This window comes from Schistocerca gregaria, chromosome 6, assembly GCF_023897955.1.
Source record: "Schistocerca gregaria isolate iqSchGreg1 chromosome 6, iqSchGreg1.2, whole genome shotgun sequence".
Classification (NCBI taxonomy): domain Eukaryota; kingdom Metazoa; phylum Arthropoda; class Insecta; order Orthoptera; family Acrididae; genus Schistocerca; species Schistocerca gregaria.
Window position 1 is genome coordinate 495730662 of NC_064925.1, and position 22889 is coordinate 495753550.

Here is a 22889-nt window from a genome sequence, read left to right on the forward strand (position 1 = left end):
GCCGCGGCCTTCTGCCGCACCCAGCAGACGCCCGGCGCTGCAAGCCTACTTTCCGTCTCTTCGCTACACTGCCGCGTGCTGTTGCTTTTCGTTACTGGCTCCATTAACCGTAATTCCCAGTCCACTCAAGGATACGGACAGTGATAACATTGGCTTCGTATCGTCACCAACAACATCCCCGCCCATCGACCTACAAGGCTGGACTAATTGCAAAGCTCCACGTTCTGGCCCCGATTGGCCAGTCAGGATAGACCGACCGCCATGTCGTCCTCTGCCGGTGGTTTCACTGGATGGCGTATGGCGAGGTGTGGGGTCAGCACACCGCTCTCCCGTCCGTCCTTGCCTTTCTTGACCTTGGAACCTCTACTTCTCACTCATCTGGCATCACGGGACTGAGTGCACCTCGTTCCAGACGTCCTACAAAGGAAAAATCTCTTGCAGTATCAGGAATTGAAGACAGGTCCACGTAGGAGGCAGCCAAGCTGGCCATCGGGATCTGGAGGCGGACACGAGTGTATAAAGTACTCTTTTTTGCGTTTTCATGTATTACGACTTTCGGCGACATGCATCCATGCTGCTCTCAATGAATGCAGGTTTATCGCCACCTAGTTTCCAAGCGAACATTGCGAGAACAACTGCATGCAACAGACTTTCAGGAATAGATACCTCACAGAACGCCATTGCTCACGGCGACACAAACTGGACGTCTTCAATGGCCCGAACAACACAGGAAATGCAGAATAGCTGACTGGATGCGCTTAGTGTGGTCCAGTGAGTCGTCATTTTGCCTCTTATCAAATGAGGCGACGCAATGAGATTTTAATTTTAATTTTAATAATTAACAGCCTCAATTGCACCGTTGACCTAGAATGTACCTAGGTTTCAGTCGGGATAACCCAACCTTCTTCAGAAAAATAGTAACTACTGTTTGTCCATGCGCGGTCGCGAAGTGGGGCCGAGGCAGCTCCAGATAAGTTTTATAGTCTGACGACAGTTAATGTATTTGTAGTTTTAGCTTGACGATGTCCACTATGGACAAACGGTAGTTACTATTTTTCTGAAGAAGGTTGGGTTATCCCGACTGAAACCTAGGTAAATTCTAGATAAACGGTGCAACTAAGGCTGTTAATTATTAAAATTGTATTGATTGTAGCACAGTAGACACGGATAACGTTCTATGGTCTTCGCTGCGTCGTGTCGCTGTGATTGCAGTCAGCAGGATAGCAATAATGACGGGTACGGGAGGTTTCTGGTTGACTACAAACAAGGCCGCTTGTAAACAAGGCGCCGTGACGGCGCTGCGTAAACAAAGGAGCGGTGGAGTGGCCGCAGAAGGCGACCCCCCACCACCGCACCCTGCCAAGCTCCCAGCGCCTCTACGCCGCCGCCTTGTTCCCTTCTCTTGTCTTTTCTTTAGCCGCCTGCTCCTCGCTGCCCGTGGTCCAGTTTCCTTGTCGCCGGCGTCTCGTATCCTCGGCATGATATGTCAGCCAAGCAATAAAGACGGCGAGTCGCGAGCGACGCTTGCCGCATACTCGGTCTGCACAAGCGCTGCAGCAGATACTGGGGGCCGGATCTCCACTGTAGAGCCACAATGAAACTCTTACCTGCCAGATACATCAGCAGCACTTATACAGTTCGAGAGGTCTGCGGTTCGAGTCTCAGTCCGACCATTCATATTTAGCTTTTTCGTCGTTTTCTTCAACCGATTAACCCTTTCGCTGCTACACAGGAGCTCTTCGCATTCCACACCGAGGCTGTTTTTGTTCTGGCTATACTGCTCGAGTGTTGAGAGACGGCTTTTTGGCCCATATGAAATCCTTATCGTCCCATTTTTCGAAAACCTGCGCACCATACAGTATGGTATCTTCACTCGATAAAGAACTGAACCTATTTTCGTTATCCGTCATATCTACTGTGCTGTATTAAATTAAGTGAAACATTCAACGAAATTGTAAAGAGTTTGCAGAGGTAAAAAGGCATTGCGTAAACACTGCCTATGGTGGCTTTAGCTCATACATTGCAGTGAATCAAATGTAGATAACATACCGAAATTTTATTTAAAAATGAGAGCAGAACGATATCTCATTTCGTTCTCGAGTTATTGGATTTTATATCCGAGGGGCGGTCGTGCATGACCTGCCGATTCACGTCTTTGCGCATCGCAAATCATGTAGTCATAACAATCGCTGAATCTCATAAACGATTCAAGATACCGATACGAGATTATCTGACAGTCATAGCAAATGGTTCAAATGGCTCTGAGCACTCTGGGACTTAACTTCTGAGGTCATCAGTCCCCTAGAACTTAGAACTACTTAATCCTAACTAACCTAAGGACACCACACACATCCATGCCCGAGGCAGGATTCGAACCTGCGACCGTAGCGGTCGCGCGGTTCCACACTATAGCGCCTAGAACCGCTCGGCCACCCCAGCCGGGCCCAAAAATAAAATGCCTTGTAGCAATCTAATTGCATTCAGCCTGTAATCTGGACGAAGACAAGGTCAAAAGTCACACAAAAACGCCACAATTCACATTTTTTACGAAAACAAATGAAATTTATAGGCTTCTTTTTCATATCACCAAGTCTTCCATGAAACCTCACCTACGACCAGAGAATGCCTCCCACAATGTAAAATGAGCACTCTGCCTACACACTCGCCACACTCCCCCAGAAAACTCTAAAATAAGAAGCGAAATTTCCATCGTCACGCACAGGCGCGCACTTTCGAATTTTTGCAGCATTGTGAAAATCACTAACGATCATTACAGACTTCGAAAACGCTGAACGCTTTTAATCACCCCCTCCTTTCCAGAGGACAGACGACGACTCTAGGAAGCTTCAGGAAACTCTATTACAAAACATTCAAGCCTTTCTGTCAATGAGCCTGGTCATTGGTCACTGACTGTCACTGCTAACAGCACATCTCTGAAAAGTAACGCTTTCCTTGACGACGTTTTACAGGTTCCCCAACATAGGCAACAAAATACCAGGGTTCGTGGAAAAGTCCTCTTAGTGCATCCTAGTAGCCTCTAACCAACAATCATCATTCCCTTTCCTTTTCCATTCGCAAATGAGGCAAGGAAGAATCTAATGTCTATATACTCTCATACGAACCCTAATTTCTTGACTTCGTGGTCCTTGCGTGAGACGTACGTTGGCGCCAGTAGACTCGTCTTCAGTCACGTCTCAGATGCCACTCCTGTAAAAAAATTTAATAGCGTTTCGCGAAACGATGATTGTCTTTCCTCCGGGTTTTCCTATACGAGTTCGTGGAGCATTTCCGTAACGCTCGCGCTTTGATCGAACCAATGCCGCTAACACATCTAGCAGCGCGTCTGTGAATTACTTCTATGTCTTCCTTTAATCCGACCTGGAGGGGATTCCAAACACTCATACTGTACTCAAGAATAGGCAGCACTGGTGTTCTATACGCGGTATTCTTTACAGATGAGCTACACTTTCCTAATAAATTCAAGTCGACCTTTCGCTTTTGCTAATCTTACACAGATCAGCCAGAGTGTAACGACCACGCACCTAATAGCCGGTATGTCCACCCTTGAGACGGATAACAGTGGCGACGTGTGGTGACATGGAAGCAATGAGTTCTTGGTAGGTCGCTGGATGGAGTTGGCACCACATCTGCACAGACAAGTCACCTAACCCACGTAAACTCTGGGAAGGAGGGCGATGAGTTCAGAAGCCACGTTCAATCACATCCCACATGTGTTCGATTGGGCTCAGATCTGGCGAGTTGGAGGGGGGGGGGGGGGCAGCACATCAATTGGAACTCGCCACTGATTTTCTTGAACTATTCCACCACTCACGTTGTGACACGGCGCATTATCTTGTTCAAAAATGAGACTGCCGTCTGGAAACGTAATCGTCATGAAAGGGTGTACGTGGTCTGCAAAGAGTGTACGATACACCTTGGCCGTTATGGTGCCTTGCGCTAGCTCCACCGGACCTACAGATGCCCACGTGAATCTTCGCCAGGGCATACTGCATAATGGAGCTGCTGTACTCCTGGAAGACGACGGATTCGGATCCTCCCATCAGCCATGAAGAAGGTATCGAGATTCATCAGACCGTGCAACACTCTGCCACTGCGCCAACGTCCAGTGCAGACGGCCACTTGCCCACTTCAGTCGTAGTTGCCGATGTTGTGGTGTTAATATTGGCACATGCATGGGTCGTCGGCTGCGGTGGCCCATTGTTAGGAGTGTTCGGTGCACTGTGTGTTCATACACAGCATTTAAGTCTGGTGTTACTTCCGGCACAGTTCGCCCTATCCTGTTTTACCTCTTTCAGACTGCAGCGTCCGACATCTGTAATGAGGGGTGGCCGCCCAACCCCACGACGTCTGGACGTGGTTTCACCTTGGTTTCGCCACGTGTTGAAGACACTCACCACAACACTCCTCGAATCGCCAGGTGACGCTGCTGTCGCTTGGATGGATTTATATCGATAGTAGGTCGGTAGTCATAAAGTTCTGGCTGATTAGTGTATGTGCTCGTTCCACTTCATATCTCTCCCCTAGACATTTGTAGGCGGTACAAGCAGCGCATCACTAATGCTATGTTCGACACATTAAAGGGTTGCTTCTTCAACTCCCCTGCTTTACCTTACATTTTTCTACATTTTGAGCAAGCCGCCATTCATTACACATACACAGTCGTACCTTGATGTTTTCGAAGTTATAACTAAAACGACAACGCTGTAAGAGGAAGATGGAACTTCTTCGTACTATGGTGTCCCTTAAGCACAGTATTGTGCCTGGCGGTCAAGAAAACTCCCCTCTCCCCTCCCCCCCCCCCCCCCCCCATGAAAGGAAAATAAGTGCAAGTTCTCTTGCAGTGCTGACATCGAAGTTATGACGTAGACTGTGGCATGAAACGCCATCTGCTCGCATCTACAAGTGTTCACATTCGGAGCTACCATGCCCACTGTTAAATGACTGGATATATTAGAACAAGTTGGCACATATAGCACTTAGGAATGGTCTGCAACGCCGAAATTGGTCAACCGTGCAAAAGTAAAAACGTTAAGGTGCATCCATTACAATGGTTCAAATGGCTCTCAGCACTATGGGACTTAACATCTGAGGTCATCAGTGCCCTACAAATTAGAGCTACTTAAACCTAACCAACCTAAGGACATCACACACATCCATGCCCGAGGCAGGATTCGAACCTGCGACCGTAGTGGTCGCGCGGTTCCAGACAAGCGCCTAGAACCGCTCGGCCACAGCGTCCATTACAGTGTCATTCAACAGAAACACTGGCATGACAAAAGTCATAGGATGACGACAAGCCAGCAGGAGTGGCCGAGCGGTTCTAGGCGCTTCAGTCTTGAACCGCGCGACCACTACGGTCGCAGGTTCGAATCCTGCCTCGGGCATGGATGTGTGTGATGTCTTTAGGTTAGTTAGGTTTAAGTAGCTCTAAGTTCTAGGGGACTGATGACCTCAGATGTTAAGTCCCATAGGGCTCAGAGCCATTTCAACCATTTTTTGATGACGACAAGCACATAAACCGATGGCAGAGGTATCGTATACACAGGGTAAAAAAGGCTGTGAATTGGCGGAGCCGTCATTTGTACTCAGGTGATTCATCTGAAAATGTTTACGACGCACGAGGGGAATTAACACATTTTGAACGCGGAATGGTAATTGGAGCTAGACAAATAGGGCATTTCATTTGGGAAATCGTTAGGAAATTCAATATTCCGAGCTCCATAGTGTCAAGAGTGTGCAGAGAATACCAGGAACAGCACAGTAGCCGACGGCTTTCACTTAAGATCGGGAGCAGCAGCGTTTGGGTAGAATTTTCAGTGCTAACAACAAGCTATAACGTGTGAAATAACGGCAGAAATGAATGTGGGACGTATGACCAACTTATCGTTAGGACAGTGCGACGAAATCTGGCGTTAATTGGCTGTGACAGTGCACGACCTACGGGAGTGCCTTTGCTAACAGCACGACATCGCCTGCGACGCCTGCCCTGCGCTCGTGACCTTATCGGTTGGACGCTAGAGGACTGAAAAACCGTGGTCGGGTCAGATAAGTCCCGATTTCAGCTGCTAAAATCTGATGGTGCGGTAGAACTGTAGCGCAGACCTCGCGAAGCCTTGCACCCAAGCCGTCAACAAGGCACTGTGCAAGCTGGTGGTGGTTCTATAATGGCGTGGGCTGTGTTTACACGGAATGGACTGTCTTCTCTGGTCCAGTTGAACCGATCATTGACTGGAAATTGTCATGTTCGTCTCCCTGGAGACCACCTGCAGCCATTCATGGACTTCATGTTCCCAGACGAAAACAGAATTTTTAAGGATGACAATGCGTCATGTCACCAGGTCACAATTGTTTGCGACTGGTTTGAGGGGCATTCTGAACCAGTAGAGCGAATAGTTTGGCCATACAGAGCACCCGACATGAATCTCATCTAACATTTATGGAACATTACAGGGAGGTCACTTCGTGCACAAAAGCCTGCTCCAGCCAATATTTCGCAATTGTGGACGGCTATAGCGGCAACGTGGTTCAGTATTTCTGCAGCGGTCTTCCAATGATTTCCATGCTACGAGGATCACTCCAAAAGAAATGCACACTGTTTTTGTAAAAATACAGTTTTCATTCTGCATGTGTGAAAGTTTTACAGTGTGTAGATACATCCTTTCCTTTTGTTTTCAAACTTAGTTCAACCTGTTCCCGTGAGTGGCGCCGTCACAGCATGTCTTCAAGATGGCTGCTACACTTGACGTTCGTCAGAAGCAACGTGCTGTCATAGATTTCCTGTGCTGTGAAAACGAGACAGTGGGAAACATCCACAATAGGTTGAAAAGGGTGTATGGAGATGCTGCTGTCGATTGCACTATAGTTAGTCGGTGGGCAAGGAGGTTACGTGATGAAAGCGGGCACGGCAATATTCAGGATTGTCCTCACAGCGGCAGCCCTCGTACTGCACACACTCCAGACAATGTACAGAGAGTTATCGAACTGGTGACTGCTGGCAGACGCATCACAGTGAACGAATTGTCACGCTACGTTGGGATAGGGGAAGAAAGTGTTTGCAGGATACTGAAAGTGTTGGCGTTAAAAAAGGTTTGTGCCAGGTAGGTTCCCACGATGTTGACAGTGGCTCACAAAGAAACAAGAAAAACGGTATGCAGCGAACTTTTCGAACAGTACGCGAATGGTGAAGATGAATTTCTTGGAAGAATTGTGACAGGTGATGAAACATGGCTCCATCATTTTTCACAAGAGACCAAGAGGCAATCAATGGAGTGGCATCATGCAAGTTCACCCAAGAAAAAAAAATCAAAACCACACCTTCTGCTGGAAAAGTTATGGCTACTGTGTTTTTCGATTCCGAAGGATTCTTGCATGTGGACATCATGCCAAGTGGAACCACCATAAATTCTGATGCATAGGTGACGACACTGAAGAAACTTCAAGCTCGACTGAGTCATGTTCGACGACATCGGCAAAAGCAGGATGTTTTGCTGTTGGACGAAAATGCACTGCCACATGTCAGTCAAAAAACCATGGATGCGATTACAAAACCCTGATGGACAACACTGAAACACACGCCTTACAGTCTTGACCCGGCTCCATGTGACTATCATCTTTTTGGGAAACTGAAAGACTCTCTTCGTGGAACAAGCTGTGAAGATGATGACTCCCTTGTGCACGCTGCCAAACAGTGGCTCCAGCAGGTTGGTCCAGAATTTTCCCGTGCGGGTATACAGGCGCTGGTTCCAAGATGGCGTAAGGCAGTTGAGAGGGATCGAAATGATGTGGAGAAATGGTAATATTGTTCCTTAAGGATGTATCTACACACTGTAAAATTATCAAACATGTAGAATAAAAGATGGATTTAAAAAAAATACTGTGCATTTCTTTTGGAGTGTCCCTACACTACGCCACACAAAGGGAGGTCCGACACGATATTAGCAGGTATCCCACGAGTTTGTTACCTCCGTGTATACAGCTGTGGTACCCCACATAAAGAAAATGACAGCTGAAACGGTGGAAATGTCTAGCGCGCCGAGTCTTTCTGCAATACCTCATGCATGCAAGACGGCTCATGGGCCAAGTATGACTGGCGAGGCGCCCGCAGTGACGTCACCGCCTCGCCAGGGTATCGCGTACGCCGCTGGCCGGACGTTCTCGCCATCGCCCTTTTGTTCGTCTGCTGTGCAGACTAAAACAGAAAACCAAAACTCGCGGCCGGATGCGGACCCCCAACCGTGGCAGCGCTTCGGAATCTCTGGCGCCAACGAGTATCGCACAAACTGAATGCCGGGGACGATCGCATCTCTGAGCGATTGTTTGCGACCGCTGTGTCGTAACTGCTTTCACCGGACGATAAGCTACGGTCCAGCAACTGCCGATCGTCGATTCTCACGCTCTAAAAGTCACAAGTCCGTTATGAGCGGTCTCGCAACAGAATTTAGGTTGTTTCAGGTTTTTATCTTTCAATTTATTTCCCCTTTTAGGCTCTGAGCACTATGGGACTTAACATCTATGGTCATTAGTCCCCTAGAACTTAGAACTACTTAAACCTAACTAACCTAAGGACATCACACAACACCCAGTCATCACGAGGCAGAGAAAATCCCTGACTCCGCCGGGAATCGAACCCGGGCGCGGAAAGCGAGAACGCTACCGCACGACCACGGGCTGCGGACTGCCCTTTTAGGTAGACAATTTATACTTTTAAAGACCATTCAAAAGCCAAGATCCCACAAAATACTTTTTATTCAAGACAACCAGTTTCAACAGTCTTAGGTGCCATCGTTAGGTTTTAAAATTTTTTTTGTAATAGAACATGTTCAGTTTACGCTGACCTCACGCACAAGATGTCAAATGGATAAAAATGAGAATATTCACTTGACATCTTGTGCACGAGTTTCAGCTTAAAATGAACATGTTTTACTACAAAAAACTGCTGAAACTGGTTATCTTGAATAAAAAAATATTTTGTGCAATCCTAGATATTGAATGGTTTTTAACGATTAAAACAGATCGCCTTCATTGCTCCCAGAATGAGGAAGTCCAGTATACAATTTACCCAAGGAAAATCTAAATTACTTACAAATTTCTTACACCAGTTGCAATTTTCTGTAGTCACTTTTGCCTAAACACGTTTTTCGCATCCTTCGCACAAATAACAGAAAACCACTATACTGTACTTACTCACCGCTGCACTCATTCACTGACAATGGATCAGTCACTTCCGTCCAGCGAATATGTATTGTAGCTTACATTTCGGAGAAACGTAGGAACATGCGAGGCAATACTGACTCTACGATTTATCTTACAAGGTAGCTTAAGGAAAGCCAAACATTACATCATATTTGCAGACTTAGAGAAAGTTTTTGACAATGTTGAATGGAATACTCTCTTTGATGTTCTGAATGTAGCAGGGGTAAAGTACAGGGAGCGAAATATTATTTATCTTCTACAGAAACCAGATGACAGTTATAAGAGTCGAGGGGAATGAAAAGGAAGTAGTGGTTGAGAAGGGAGTGAGGCAGGGTTGCAGCCTATCTCCAGTGTCATTCTATCTGTACTTTGAGCAAGCAGTAAACGAAAACAAGGAAAAGTTTGTAGTAGGAATTAAAATCCATGGAGAAAAAAAACTTTGAGGTTTGCCGATGACATCGTAATTCTGTCATAGTCAGCCAAGGGCTTGGAAGCGCAGGTGAACGGAATGGACGGTATCTTGAAATGAGGATAGAAGTTGTATATCAGTAGAAGAGAACAGGGATAATGGAATGTAGTCTAATTAAATTGGGCGACGCTGGCGGAGTTAGATTAGGAAATGATACATTTAAAGTAGCAGAAGAGTTTGGCTGTTCGGGCAGCAAAGTAACTGATACTGGCCGAAGTAGAGATGATATAAAATGGAGACTGGAAATGACAAGAATAGCCTTTCTGAAGAAGAGAAATTTGTTAACATCGAATATAGTCTTGAGTGTTTGGGAGTCTTTCCCGAAGTCATTTGTGCGGATTGTAGCCACGTATGGAACTGAAACATGGACGATAAACAGTTTAGACAAGAAGAAAATAGAAACTTTTGAAATGTGGTGCTGCAGAAGAATGCTTAAGATTAGAATAGAGTTGGGGGACAGAAGAAATCTGTGGCACAACTTGATTAAAAGAAGAGCTCGGCTGATAAGACACGACACTCTGAGACATCAAGGGATCACCAATTTAGTATTGGAGGGAAGTGTGGGAGGTTGGGGGGGGGGGGGGTGGTAATAGACGTAGAGGGAAATCAAGAGATGAATACAGTAAGCAGGTTTACAAGCATAACCGATGCAGTAGTTATTCGGAGAAAAAGAAAGCTTGCACAGGATAGAGTAGCACGGAGAGCTGCATCAAACCAATCTTCGGACTGAAGATCACAACGACACGCAGAGGAAGCCTCTGGAGATACTTCAGGTAACACAGATTAATTTTGTTGTGTGATATTTTAACATTTCAAATGTGCTGAGGCACGCAATTTTCGCAGACTTTGTAAGTAATTTAAACAGTAGACGGCGCAAAGATATCTTTAAAATATTGGATGTACGAGTAAGTTTTGCAGATATGGCAACAGCTCATCAAACCACATTCAAAAGACAGAACTTAACTATACAGACCTGACGAACGCGTAAAGCGCTCAGTGTGACTCTTTACAGCTATGAAATGCGGTTGTTTTTGTGACTTACTAGCGTATGAAATGTTATGGTATATTTTCACATTGTCAGTAATGTTCTGAAACTTTTTATACCTACAGTCATGCCGGAATTTCTGTGCCAACAAGAAGTCTAGGTCCTTCGTTGCACAACCGTGACAAATGGCTCTTAATAATTCGAAATGACGTGATTTTAATAAAAACATTATAAGTTGTCTCAGGGAATTTTAACGATTATACCCTCAAAAACAGTGTGACAAAATTATAATTGTCCTTTAGATTCTAAATACAAGCGAGGGTTCCCGCGACCGGTATAGAATACCCTGAAGGCATATCGTAGAGATAGTTATTAGTCGCAGACACAATCTTCATAACACGTATACGTAATCAGTGTGTTTAACAACTGCAAGACAGATTCCACAGCGTCGAATGTCATGCTGTACCACTGTCAGATGTTATGAAAACTTTTCTTACTCGTACCAGTTTCGATTGCCACTGACCGTCATCAGACAGGCAGTTTTCTACTTGTAACATACGTGCGGATAAGTATACAAAGTGCCATCCCATTACACAACCCCAGAAACACCGAACCGGACGAAACGCACAATTTAAACATTTTTCAGAAGTGATATTGTATCAATTATATAATATTTTACATCGCATCCAAGTTGTGAACTGTTGGTACAAAATTACTGTTAGCAGCTCGGAGTGGTCTCGTAGTGAAACACGCGTAATCGAGCCCGGGTCGAACTACGGAAATTGTCAATATGCCTTTAATGTAGCCTTCACCTCTCAGTGACGCGAGGGGTCGTCAAGACAGGCATGTGACTGATTCCTCGCTAGACTATACGTTCCTTTTCTCCGGTTTGATATCTGGAATAGATTTGGATCGCGCAAGGCGCTGAAAAGTGGAAGACTTGCTCCCGGTCCTTCAGCCACAAGCTGCTATTATTAGCTCGGAGTTGGTGGTCACAGATGGACTGGAGGCCTTTCAGGGAACTAAATAAGGCTTTCGTAAGTAACATTCCGATGTGTCTGGAGACAGAAACTGACAATCAGTGTGTACCACCAACTCTGAATAGTAGCAGGGGACTTTTAATGCGGAAATCATTCAAAAAACGAGGATTTTCCTACGAACGAAGGAGGGGCACGAGTTGGGAAGTATACGAAAACAAAGAAATGGATCGGGAAGTAGAGAGAAGTGGAAGATGTAATTACCACCGTAAAGAAAACAAGAAAGAGGTGTGCAGAACATATACGCAGGTGATAGATGGTACACGTACTCGGAAAGTTCTTCGCTCCATACTAATGGACAAGAAAAGACCAAGAAGACGACTTAATGGAAGGTGGGTTGATGACATTAGAAAACGTGTAGGCCTTGTCGTGGATGCGCATAGCAGAAAACAATAATGCATAGAAAAGACTACAGTATACCTTTAACCATCAATGAAATGTCGAATGGCTGCTGTTGATGCGCGATAATGATGATTCATGATAATAATAATAATAATAATAATAATAATAATAATAATAATAAAGACATCAGAGAATAAGTGGCAAAGACGTAGTTTGCACATTTGTTGACTTTAAAAATCCTACGATTCAGCTGGTCGTTAATCATTATTACAGATATTAAAAGAACAGGGTTTAGATCTGAAAATACTTGCAATCATACAACAGACATTGATAGACACAAAATCTAAAGTCAAATTTATGGGGGAAATCTCTGAACCTTTTCTGATCAAAACAGGAGTAAGACAAGGAGATGGACCCTCTCCACTACTGTTCAACTGCGCCCTTGAAAAGGTGATACAAGAATGGCGCAAACTGAAATCAGTGCTCAAAATTGACCAATTACTCTCGACAGAGGAACATTAACAGTAGATTGCTTAGCATTTGTAGACGATCTAGCCACCTTAACTCGCGATGTTTCAACAGCCAAAAAACAGATTGAACCCCTGAAAGAAACTGCGGAAAAAGTTGCCCTCAAGTATCATTTGAAAAGACAGAATATATGACTTTGCAACAAACAAGCACCAAAATTCTTGGAGACAAAATTAAACGAGGCCAGCAATTTAAATATTTCGGTGTAACGAGTCAGGAAAATGGAATAGAAAGGAAAGCCAACGAAGTCAGATGCCAACAGATGGACACTGCTTATCGATTCACTCAAAATATCTACAGTAAAAAATGTGTCTCCTAGCACACAAAACTACGACATTAAAATACCGTCATAAAACCAGAAAGCCTGTATGGATCAGAGACACTAATTTTAAACAAGAAAACATACATAGAAAACATTCAGAAAAAGGAATGGAAGACCATAAGAAAAATTTTAGGTCCAAAACTTGTAGATGAACAGTATCGACTCAGAGGCAAACAGGAAATCAAACAATATTCTAATATTCACTGTGACAGTAGAAAACGCAGATTAATATTCTATGGACACATCAAAAGAATGAATAAGGACAGACATACAAAGCAACTAGTTGAATTCTATGAAAATATGAGTAAATCTAAAACAGACACAATGAAATGGATTGGAGAAATCAAAACAGATCTGAAAGTAGCAGGAATTACACCAGAGGATATTCAAAACAGAGAAATCTTCAGATTCAAAATTCACAAGTGGCAAGTTGACCAAGAGGAGAAACCAAATAAGAAGACTGGAATAACGTGGTCTCAATAAAGAAAAGAAGCCCATAGCAAAAGAAAGAAGTAAGGGCACAAAGAAAGCCAAATGCAAGCCAGTAAGTACTTTCCGTAGTCCTAATGGGCCCATTCGCAAATATATATAGAAAACTCCTACATTTCTGTTTTCTAATGTTTCTGGGGTTTTAAACTTGACAGCTAATGTGACATTCGTCTCAGGCGATGCTTCGTATACGTAGGAAATGCCAAGTTGTAAAGTGGTTAGGATACAATGTTAATTTGTCGCCCACCTACAACCGGTTGGACGAGGCTGTTCTCAAGGCGGAGGAAGACCCGGGACATAAAACATTCAGTACCAGGATAGAGTAACAAGCCTGATGAAATTTGTGCGAAACTGCGAGGAAGTTTGTTGTGCGAAGCGAATGACGGGAAGCATGATCCTTGCAACGGTTTTTGTTCAAGTTTTCAAACAGATGAAATTTTAGTTGTTTGTTGTCAGCTGTGTTAAGTGATCGGAGTCACATGTTTCGTATGGATGGATAAAGATGGGTAGAGTGCACCGACGCATCGTTTTTGTTTAAAAAGTGGGCTATGCCTCAGGTACGAGTTAGATTACCGAATTTTCATGTGGAACTGCAAGGAGAGGTGTCGTTTGTAACTGGATGAAGAAATGTAAAGGTGTTGGTACGGACATTGCAGATTTGAGGTGATGCATGCAGCAAGGTAAAGTTTCATGTGAAGAAATGCTCAATAAAATGCATCACATCGTAACAGAAGACTGTCGTATCAAGTTTCTCGAAATGATAGAGATGATATGGCTTCTCGTACAAACGCAATATTCTGAATGATACGATACTTGTGAAAGGCTCCAGTGAGTGAGTACGGTTACGTTTGATGACAAAATACAAATACACTCGACAAAGGACTTTTAAAAAGAGTGTTTGAAAACGCTGAATTACAATCCCAGATACTGTTAACGTCAATGAATCGCAGACGATGAAACGTGGATCTACAATTAAGATCCGGAAATGAAACGGCAATCAAAACAGTGTCTCTGCAGCGGTGAAAGTGCGCCGGAAGGAAGGTGAAAGCTTTTGTCAGCGGGAGACGAGACCGTTACTGATTTTGGAGACTCAGAGTACCACCAAGACAGGATGCCAGGCCGTTTGCATAAAGAGGCGATGCAGAAGCGACCAAGACTAACGTGCCAAAGAACGCTCTTGTGCCAGAACAATTCGCCCGCTCACACACATCAGCTGTTTATACGACGAAGCTATACGAGTCGGAGTCTATATATATATCCTTGCTCACGTACACCTTTTCGCAGATCCTCCCGAATGTAGCTTTCTTTGTTACTGAACCTCGAAAGATGGCTTTGAGGTGAGAAATTTTCGTCGAATAAATAGATTATCTGTATTGTAAATGAATACTGTGCAACAATGGAAACAAACTGCTGTGCTAAGGAAAGGGAATAACAAGAATCTCACCGAACGAAACGCACTGAGATAATTGGACAGTATGTTTAGAAATAAAGTTTTGCTCTCGTAAGAAATTGCTTACTGCGGTCTTTAGAAAACATATCAACCCACATAGTATAGCAAATCCTAGTACACAGCAGTTTTATCCACATAAGTGTTCCGTTTAAGAACAAATATACTTTTATTCTGTGCCCCATTCATGTAGTTATTACAGATCGAAGTTAGGAAACGCTTGTGCTCGGTTGATGGAATCGGAAAATGACTGTTTCAGCTTTGTCTTCGTGTGTGCTTCAAATTCTTTCAGTGTGAGTGATTCCAAATACGACAGTGCAAGATGATAAAAATTGTTCTGAGCACTGTGGGACTTAACATCTGACGTCATCAGTCCCCTAGAACTTAGAACTACTTAAACCTAACTAACCTAAGGACATCACACACATCCATGACCGAGGCAGGATTCGAACCTACGACCATAGCAGTCGCCCAGTTCCAGACTGCAGCGCCTAGAACAGCTCGGCCACAAAGGCCGACGCAAGATGATAAATGTGATAATTATTTACGCTTGACAACGTCTACGATGCTGTTATGGACATCATTGTATTGTATGGAACTGGAGACCTAGAAACGACTGATAGGCTTCATCCCCGCCAGAGCCCTCAGTGGTTCACAACCCCACAACAGGCCACAACAGTCCACCTGTAAGGTGTCAGGCAAATCCAACACCTTCCATGAAAACCCTGACATGATAAGAAAATTCATTAGTATGTCACATAGCTCCAAATAGATCGTGACATTAAATTAACCAAATTAATATGAGTAACAAGTGAGCAAATGGAATACCACAGACTAAGACAAGAATGCCTAAATGCATGTCATACGTTCCCACCGTGAGACAGACGCAGATCTGAGGGAGAAACGAGAACAGAAGCCGAGAGCAGAAACGTGTTAAGCTAGAAGACCCTACGATAAGGGACGGACTGGACACCCACGTCGCCAGCTAACCACTAGGACAACACCAGCTGCAAGTTTTAGCATGGGACTTTTTCGCGTCTCTGTTACGTCAAGGACCACCCCCCAGCCCATGTTAAAAGCTAAAGCCCTCCAGAAAAACAGTATAGATCTTATGATAACGCTAAAAGGGCCACACCACCCGCAAGTTTTCGCGTGAGACTTTTTCGCGTCTCTGTTACGTTTGCAAACTTTAATAACATTGCCCCACCTCGAAAAGTGTAACGTTTCTCATTGGTTGGACAGAATTTTTGTAGGCGGAGCTTAAGGTTAACATCGAGACCCTGATTGGTCAGATAAAAACACTGCCAGATAGTTCCTTTTTTATAACCCAATTTTTGTAAATTGTAGTAAGGAGAAGTTAGGAGAGAGTTACTTCCGAGTCGGCGAGGTGAGCGGAGCTGTGCTGCCCGCGGCCCCCTGACGAACACCGACAAGGTAATGAATGCACGTGATGCCGCATAACAGCGCATAAAGCTTCACTCAGAACTGCAGAAGTCTCATCTGTTACACCCCCTTTTTGCGTAAAACTAGTGTCGATCGTCAATTAAAGCTCATGGTGTTTACATTTGCCACTTGAAGTAAAAATCTGAAACGCGATGATTTTTCTGTTATATAGTTACTGAGAAGCCACATCAGCCACTGTAATTTACGACAAATTAGATAAGTAACTGAAGATAATTGAGGGTCACTGTAGACCATTTTGATAGTTTTCTCTCTTGTGAAACTTAATTTAAACCAAGATTATAGATGTGATATGCCATAGGTCATCCTTCGATCCATTGTAGAACTTGGAAACCCATTCAGGGAATATTCGTTCACATTTTTGTTGAACGCAGTTGGTTTTTACCATCCTGTATTACAACATTTCCTTTTGTCAGTAGTGCAATTTATAACCAATGTTTTGTGAGTAGAATAAAATTTCCAATGGTAAACTTAACTGCTTTTTTGACGTTATTTTACCAGATAACTAAAAATTAGGAAAGCCTTGAACCCCTTCCACTAAATTTAGTTAGTATTAAGATTCTTTTACAGGGAGTGCAGTGGAACTGACGCTGAAATCATTAAGTATTTGGTTATATCATCGCTAGTTTCACTGAACTCTTCTGAATTCTACATGTCATGTGTGGTCTGGCGTCTCCTTACCAGCAACAGGTCCCAGATTCAAACTAGTCAATTCCCTAAAAAACACGCTCAGAGCGTCGTTGCGCGAAAGTGGTAGGGAGACACGATATAGAACAAACAGACACCACGCAGAATGTTTAGACACTCACCCCACCGGCGCCCCACACCGAATCCAGGCTCATCGTGCGGTTCGGCCCCCGGTGAACCCCCCCCCCCCCCCCCCACCCCTCGGATGTGGACCGATATATTATACAAAAAACTATTGGTAGGCTAGAATGGTGAGCTACGTGAATGCAGGTTCCGCAATAAACATTAACACAATAATATAAGGTGGGTCGAAAGTCTATTCACCATAACCCAATTGAATACAAAAGAAACAGTTGGAAATTTGGAATAATTAAGCACTTTATAGAAGCAACAGCGTTATTTATAACACTACTTCTCTAGTTGTCTTCCATCTCTGCCGATACATTTCTTCAGACCACCTGGGACGCTTAAATACAGTTTTTTAGACAGTCAGTTGGAATCAGTGTCCTCAAAAGTGTTTGTAAACAGATTTTTTTGACTTTGCATAAAATTCTCCACACAGGTGATCTAGAAATATCCTATTCGAGAGATGGCCTGTGAGTAGACTTTTAGGGATCTGGATAACCGCTTGTAAACTTTAGGATTAGTCTTCTCACTCCCTGATGCCTCGTCTGCCCTTTGGCCATCCGTTGCAGATCCACTTTTCTCAAAAGTTTCTGTAAATCGTAGACAGCATTCATTGTAAGTTGAACAGTGTTGAAATCTTTAACCGACTCATTTATTATTAAACTGTAACCATCTATCCATCACATTTGGCCTGTGGCAATCCGTTCCAGATCCACATTTCTCAAAATGTTTCTGTAAATTGTGGGCAGCCTTCTTTTCAGGTTGAACAGTGTTGAAGTTATTAACAGGCTCATTTATTATTAAATTATAATCACCTTTGAATCACATTTTTAAAGGAAATAAATCTTTCTTCACTAGAAAACGTCTTCGCAATAGGTCAAAATCAACGATGAACAATGCCAAGGATGTTTAACAGCAGTGCGCTCTGGTATCTGTACCAGTAATCATGTGGAAAAAATTGACAGTGGACTGTGGTGTTTGTATCTATAATTATCACAAACAAGCAAGACCACCTTAATGTTTCCAATGGCCCACCCCACATAATGTTGGATTGTTAATTGTATAAGAGAATACCTACACAAAACGGTCGTTGGATGCACTGAACTAATTGTGAAATTTTCTCAAATATGTAACCTCCATTTGACTCAACAAAAGGTTTTATTTCGCAAAGTACATTTCGGCCTTAGGCCATTATCAAGTGTAACTAGTACTATAAATCATTAGACTTAAGTAGAACCCAAGTCATCATCAAAACATATACCTTCGGTTACAGAAACCAAATTCGTCGAAATAAATACGAGAACATTTGTGTAATATGCTAAGATGGCCAAATCACAGGTTTTAATCTTTGCTACACTGTGTCTAAGCAGCCACTGATAAAAACATATGTAAAATCATTAATCGCGAAATGTTTCTGAAATAAGCCGCTTTCAGCTGTATATGAACTTTTACGGGAACGCGACCGGTTTCGCGATATTAAAGAACATCTTCAGGTGTACGTACATTAGTAAACATCTTCAGGTGTACGTACACTAGTAAAACATTTACTCCCCGATGATGCGCTTTTAACACGTCAATTTCTCAGCTGGTCATTTTGAACCTTGACGCCCTGGTTTTTGCGGGTAACGGTACTTTATTTTGACAACTTTTCAATGTCAATAAACTTTACCAACAGCCGTACACTTTAAGATGTTTTATTTTATTCTGAAAGCAACCAGTTTCGGCAATTCATTTTGCCATCTTCAGGTCCCAAACGCTGTTTTCAAATCAACAAGCTTGTCGTATAGCGCCACAAAACTGGATATCGAGAATTACAATCATTGTGCACATGCTGCACGTGAAGACATTACAGCAATAGTTTTATCGCGCTATACGATAAGTTCGTTGATTTGAGATAAGCGGAAGGGGGCTGAAGGTGGCAAAATGAATCGCCGAAACTGCTTGCTTTCAGAATAAAATAAAATCTTAAAGTGTACAGCTGTTGGTAAAGTTTATTGACGCTGAAAAGTTCGTACCTGCCGATGTCCCCTGGCCGTAATGGACCAACAGAGATTAATCTACATCTACATCCATACTCCGTAAGCCACCTGACGGTGTGTGACGGAGGGTACTTTGAATAGCTCTATCGGTCCTCCCTTATATTCCAGTCTCGTATTGTTCGTAGAAATAAAGGTTGTCGGTATGCCTCTGTGTGCGCTCTAATTTCTCTGATTTTATCCTCATGGCCTCTTCGCGAGATGTAGGTAGGAGGGAGCAATATAATGCTTGACTCCTCGGTGAAGGTATGTTCTCGAAACTTCAACAAAAGCCCGTACCGAGCTACTGAGCGTCTCTCTTGCAGTCTTCTACTGGAGTTTATCTATCATTTCCGTAACGCTTTCGCGATTACTAAATGATCCTGTAACGAAGCGCGCTGCTCTCCGTTGTATCTTCTCTATCTCTTCTGTCAACCCTATCTGGCACGGATCCTAAACCGGTGAGCAGTATTCAAGCAGTGGGCGAACAAATGTACTGTAACCCACTTCCTTTGTTTTCGGGCTGCATTTCCTTAGGATTCTTCCGATGAATCTCAGTCTGGCATCTGCTCTACAGACGATTAATTTTATATGGTCATTCCATTTTAAATCACTCCTAAAGCCTACTCGCAGATAATTTATGGAATTAACTACTACCCGTGGCTGACCTGCTATATTGTAGCTAAATGATAAAGGAGCTCACTTTCTATGTATTGGCAGCACATTACACTTGTCTACATTGAGATTCAATAGCCGTTCCCCGCACCATGCGTCAATTCGTTACAGATCCTCCTGCATTTCAGTACAATTTTCCATTGATACAAACTATCGATATACTACAGCATCATGCGCAAAAAGCCTCAGTGAACTTCCGATGCTATCCACAAGGTCATTATTTTGAGAAGGTTGGGTCCCCTACGCACTGCTTCCCATACCACGGCTTAAAACTGTTACTCACGGATAAACACCCGAAGATGTGATTTGAAATCATCTTCCAGTTAAAGTTCATATACAGCTGAAAGCGGTTTACTTCAGAGACGTGAATTACTTCAGCTGGGTTGCCCTCAACAGAAAGCTAATTGTAAAATAACACAGGGTGTTTTGACGTGACACTGTTCAAATGACCGGAAGCATCCATATGAAACTCCTCCGGGGTCCACACGAAATTCCTGTCAGCCAGGTAAAATGCTCCGTGGAGCAGGGTATAATGCTCCGTGCTGCACAAGGCAACCGAAACAACACCTACTGAAAGGAAGGCCTCGACGCTAGTTCGTGACGTCACGTCAGCTAGGCACGGCGAACGCCAGGTCTGTTGCAGGCAGAAACGCCTGGGCGTGCTTATCACTATAAATCTCTTATTTTTGTACAAAATGTTTGTTATTGTTTTGGATTCTGCAGTTTTATTTAGATGAAAGATTTTCTTACTATCGTAAAGGTACAAATGAAGATCATAGTTCTGTATTACTGAATCCTGTCGAAACAAACGTAGTTCAATATGAGAAGATGCTTTGCCCCATTGCAAGCTTCGGAAATTTTACATTCAAGAAACTATATTTACTTGATCCATTTTGTCATCGAAACTTACCCCAACCCCCTTACAATGAACTCGTTTCTTTTATTTATTTATTTATTTTCGTTTGACATCGTCACTGGAAATGTGAACTAATGTACATGTGTAAATGTGCAAATGTTGCCAGTCATTAGATTACAGTAGTTTTCAACTAAAGGAATTCTAAACAGGAAACAAAATAGTTTTATACATCGAAAATACTGCTGAGCTTAAACTTTTTTAAACATGCACTTTAGAAAAGATAAATATTCCCCTCTTGCAAGTGAAAGGAGAAACTTTATAAGAAAAAAAATTATTTGATAAAACAAGTATCTCTCTTTTGCCTCTTCTTCTGTCCCTCCCCCCCCCCCCCTCCCAACGTGTACAATCGCAAGATATTGGATTAACATTCAGTGCTACTCATCCCATAGTCAACCAAGATGCCTAAAGAAGAGAACCAATATGTTCACAGTTTCTTGTAAAAGCAATCCAGTACAAACGTAACTTCCTCAGATTTACAAATAAGGTAAAGCAGCAGGAATTCTGTTGCTGCTGGACCATCAAGTTGTTTTTGTATGTCAATCCTTAAAACATGTGGAAATTTAAGTTCAGGAGTACACTACTTGTTAACAAGTGTAATGAATTGCACAATTAATTGATTGCAGAAATCTCTCAGAACAATGTGTGTTGGTCAACGACCGCCAATAGTTTCACATTTTCACTGTGTCAGAGAGGGAGACACCACCATTATGAGTATGTCTGCAACAGACCTGGCGTTCGCCGTGCCTAGCTGACGTGACGTCACGAACAAGCGTCGAGGCCTTCCTTTGCGTCGGTGTTGACCGGAAGCGATCGTCGCCGGCGTCGTTGCGCGCGGGGTTTGTTTACGGCGGACGGCGGCCAGCCCATTCAACGCAGGCGGGCAGCGGCGTCGGCCGGACTGCAGACGACTCACCTCACGTTCGGCGTCCGCAGGCGTCGTGGCGCCGCCGGGTGTAATGCGCTGTCTGTTGGTGGAGGGAGGACGCGGCGTCGGGCAGCGTTCTTCGGGACGCAGGCGGTCGCGCGGTCGAATTTCGAGTCGGTTCGAGTGCAGCGGCGGCGGCTGCTGCTGTGCGGCTGGCGGCGTGGCGTTCCAGCGACTGGCGCGGCGCTGCTCAAGGCCCGTCCCCGGCTGCTGCCCCCACCACGGCTCAGGGACTGGAGTGGGCGATCCGATCACGGCGCCCGCCGGGCCGGCCCAGCCACATCGTCCAGCGGCCGCGAGTGGTGCTGCCACAGTCTAACGCAGGAGCCTCTCCTCCACGAAGTCATAAGGGCCAAGATCTACCTAGTGGGATTAAAACACCCCAGCACACCACGATCACCCTAATGTAAGGTTAAAGGAAAGATGAAATCGCAAAAAATCTAAGGTTGTGGGAATAGTTAGCACTGAAACGAACTGCGATTTTTATTTGATTGCATAATTTTGATTGGTGGACGTACCTGACCGAAATTCTGGCGTATTTTATTCTGGCGAATTTCACAGACAGAAAAGTATGTCACTGCACATTCTTCACGAACGCGTCCTGCAAAGTTAACGAAATCTCAAAATCATTGTTAGCAGCACTATTACTGCAAGACGTAACAGAGGAAGAGCATGTCAACGCATTTTTATTTCAAGCGGTGCAACAATAAGTTTAGTTATGTAGTCTTGTAGCGAGTAGCAGAGCCAATGTCGCGGTGTATTGGTTGCGATAGGCCTCGAAACTCAATTGTTGGCAGTATAGGGACCACATCAAATATTTGGCGGGCCGGATACCGGGGATGTCCGACGAGCTAACGCGGGCCCGTTTGCTGACTCTCTCGGGCCGGTTTCGGCCCGCGGGCGTAGTTTGGAGACCCCTGGTCTAACGTAACAGAGGCGACACTTCTCCTCATTTTTGTTGCTTACTGCGCCAGCAGCGCGCCAAGCGGCCACTAAGTAAAACTGTTTAAGTTCGGCACGATCGTGAAAGCGAAAGCGAATACTGGTTATTTTCTTAGTCTTGTACCATGGTATTTTAGAAACGGGAGCGTCTGTACGGCAATAAATTGCAGCAACAACAAGAAGACACCTCATGTCTCTCTTTATAGGTTTCCTAAGGACCCTGAGACGTACACAGGGTGGTCCATTGATAGTGACCAGGCCATCTCACGAAATAAGCGTCAAACGAAGAAACAACAAAGAGCGAAACTTG

The 22889-nt window shown here is 44.1% G+C and overlaps 1 protein-coding gene across 1 annotated transcript in view; it reads right to left on the bottom strand.

Moving 5' to 3' along the window:
• Nucleotides 1–21839, bottom strand: part of LOC126277921 (zinc finger CCCH domain-containing protein 13-like) — a 963772-nt gene extending 941933 nt beyond the window's left edge. Inside the window, exon 1 of the mRNA XM_049977490.1 lies at nt 21626–21839. The gene's annotated coding sequence lies outside the window, so the exon portion shown is untranslated. The remainder of the gene's footprint in view (nt 1–21625) is intronic.
• Nucleotides 21840–22889: the final 1050 nt, after the last annotated feature.